The following is a 3,492-nucleotide window of genomic DNA, read 5'->3' on the forward strand; positions in this document are numbered from 1 at the left end:
GGCTGTTGTGGCAAGAAGCCCAAACAGAAGGCCAGCACTTCTAAAGCTGTGCTGATTACAGGTGCTTTGCTTTCATCTCTTATCACTGAGTCCCTTTAGCTGCTGAAGGTTTTAGGCTTGACCTAACCTTTCCTCCAGTCTTCCTTGTTCTCTGTCCCGCCCTGGCTTCCTACACACACATGAGGTTTCAGATCATGCTATCTAATCTCCCTAATATATATCCCTTCTCCTTGTGTGCTTCATTGCAATAAGGGAGATATCGCTTAGGGGTGGTTCTTGCTGTGTGTGGGGAGGTCCCTGATAGATGAGTGCAGGAAAAGAGAATGGCTTAGACTCCAAATAAGACCTCTGAAAAGCAACCTACTTCCCTGCTTAAGAAAGGAGACCTGGTAACTCCACTTGTTTCTGCCCTAGTGGCTGCTCTTGGCTCCTCCTGTCTTCTGCTGAGAGCCACCTCGTCAACTTGGGCCTTTTTCTGCACAGATATCTTAACTTCTCAGATCCCTCCTTGTGCCTCTATTTCACAGGGGCTCGGTATCAGCGGCCAGATACCACATGGTAGAGTGGGAGAGGCACTGTACAGAGAACATATCTTGGGTTCCAGTCCAAAGTCCACCATGTTATTCCCGTGACACCTTTGCCAATTGCTCCATCTCTCTAGATCTCAGCTTGAGCATTCGTTGTTGGAAGGCAGTGTAGTGGTTAGGAGCACAGATTTTAGAGCCAGATAGCTGGGGTTCAAATATCAGCTCTGCCACTTACAAGTTGGTGAACTCCTGTGCCTCGGTTTCCCCATCTGTAAAACAGGGATGATAGTAGTACCTACTTCATAGGGCTTTTCTGAGGATGGGATGAGTGAATGAGTGTAAAGTGCTTAGCATAGTGCCTGGCACATAGTAAGCATTGTGTGTTCCCTGTTATTATTTGTTGACTTCAGTTCATGTCTATTGAATATCTACTATGTTTCAGGCTAAGAGGCTTACTTGTACACACTGGCCTTTACAAAATTAAAGATTGTTCCCAGGTCCCAGAACTCTGGATTTATAATTTTTTTCTGCAACTATCTATGGAGTGACTACTGTTTGCCAGGCACTGCTGTAGATGCTGAAAATTCAGTGGGGAAGAACATGGACATGATTTCTGCCTTCATTGACCTTACAGTCCAGTGGGGGAGACAGACATTAAGCAAAAGAAAATCATAAAAGTGTCTATGCACTTGAATTTGTGGTAAGTGTCTTAAACAAAAAGGCCAGTATTGTTAGCATAAGGCCTTGGATATAGAAGGTGCTCAAAAAACATTTTGAATGTAATCAAAAAGGCTGCTAGGAAAATCAAATACAAAAATGGTATCAAGTATCCTACAAGTGCAAGGAAATAGATTCCTTAGGCTTTTCCATGCAGATTAGCAGAATTCTGTCTTCCTCCCTAAACTCCACTCTGGTTTTCACCTGCCTGATTAGACTGACTAAGATTTTGCAGAGTTAAGCTTAGGGAACATTTTTGGTATGTTGTGGGGGTGGTGTGATTTCATTCCCCAATGTACTCTAGATGGTCACCAAGCATGTCACCCCATTTTGTCTAATTCCTCTTTCTTTTCTTCCCCTGGCTTCCTGGGGTTCTCAATCTGCTTATTGGGGCTACTTGGCCACATACAGGGTGAGATGTATTGGAGCATGTCCACTCAGAATTTTCACAAGAGGAGGGAGAGAGTTAAGTTAGGTGGGCCTCGGTCTTCTAGGGGAAAGCGCAGATGTAGAAGGCTGGAGTATCCAGAATGGACAAGATTCACAATGTTGAGAGCTCCATGTCCCCTTATAGATCAGGTCTCTACCCTCCTTCACCTTCAGATGGGTAAATGGAAGAGGCCTAGAAAGGACTCAAGGTCACACAGGGTGTCCAAGGCAGGGCAAGGACAGATCAATTTCCATTTCTCTCTCCCTAATGTCCAGCTCAGGGCCTGGTACAGAGTAGATACTCAAGTAAATGTTTGTGGAACAAATGAAGGAGATCTGGTCTTCTGGTTCATCAAGCAAGGTGGACAGGCAGGGATGGGTCAAGCCCCTGATTGGTCACCCTTTTCTCCCCAAAGCAGAAATCATGCTTTGGAGCTGGAGCTTTCTATAGCCAAGTGGACAAGTGTAACATAAATACCAGGGAATGCAGAAAAGGCAGGACAAAGTGAAGTAGGCCAGCAGACAAACCCTGAACAGTCAGCACTCATGATTTCCCAATTACAGTTCATTCAACCAACAAACAAAAGCTTAGCTGTCTCAGAGTAAGCAGTACCAAAATAAAGGTGGCCAAGAAGCACAAAGGTCTGCCAATTTCATTCACAAACATTTAAGGCTGACATGATTCTACCCCTCAAGAAAGTCACAGTCCAGGATGTGAGGTAGACATAATCACCAACACATCTGGGGTACTATGAGGTGCGCAGAAGAGAGAAGCGCCTACTAGCCTGAGAAGATAAGGGAGGACTTTATGGAAGAGGAGGTGCTGCAGTGAAGGGAAATGGACTAGGCACAAAAGGCATGAACGACAGTCCAGGAAAGACTGCAATTAGTTTCTCAAACCAACAGGAATGGGGTTCTGGGATAAGCTGGCAAGCTAAGGAGTGTCTAAGGAGCAACAGAAAAACAAAGACAGGAGAAAAATGGAAGGAAGAGAAGGTCAAGGGGACTGGGGGCTTCAAAAGGAATGGTGGAAGTGAGGGAAGCTCTGAGAAAGAAGCAGTCCCAGGATTCTTCTTCCTGGATTCAAAGGTCCACCCTCAGCCTTCAGAATGACTCGTTTCCAGAAAGCTTTGGATAGCTGAGGTTTTACCATAGTGCTCTATCCTCTGATCTTTCCCCTTCTGCCATACTTTTTTCCTAAGTTTATTTTTTGAGAGAAAGAGAGAAAGAGAGAAGGGGGAGGGGAAGAAACAGAGGGAGAAAGAGAATCCCAAGCAGCCTCCATGCTGTCAGCACAGAGCCTGACAGGGGGCTCAAGCTCACGAACCATAAGATCATGACCTGAGCCGAAATCAAGAGTCGGATGCTCAACCAACTGAGCCACCCAGGCGCCCCCTTCCCCCGCCTTCTGCCATATTCTTATTGGGTTAGGTGTTGCAATTTCAGTTCAATTAAAAGTACTTATGGAGAACCTATTTAATGGCAAGCACCAGACTAGGTACTATAGAAGGTACACACATAGTCCTTCATTCACCAAATTTTTATTGAGGTCTGGTTATAAGCCTGGTATTGTTCTAGGCTGACAACTGTGCATGTGTGGTGTGTCAGGGAAGAGAGGCAGAGAGTAAAAGAAGTGCATAGGTCATCAATACAAGGATTAGGGCCATCGGAAAATTACAAAGACAGAGGGAAAGGCTAGTGACCTTGGACAAGAAGATACTTCTCCAAGTCTCAGTTTCCTAATCTGGTAAAAAAAAAGGACTAATCATATTTATTCGCTGTGACGATTAGTGATAATGTTTGAAAAGCTCCTTGGGCA

Source organism: Lynx rufus, unplaced genomic scaffold (assembly GCF_022079265.1).
Source record: "Lynx rufus isolate CCGP_SWC_20201006 ecotype Redwood Valley unplaced genomic scaffold, mLynRuf1.p SCAF_30, whole genome shotgun sequence".
NCBI lineage: Eukaryota > Metazoa > Chordata > Mammalia > Carnivora > Felidae > Lynx > Lynx rufus.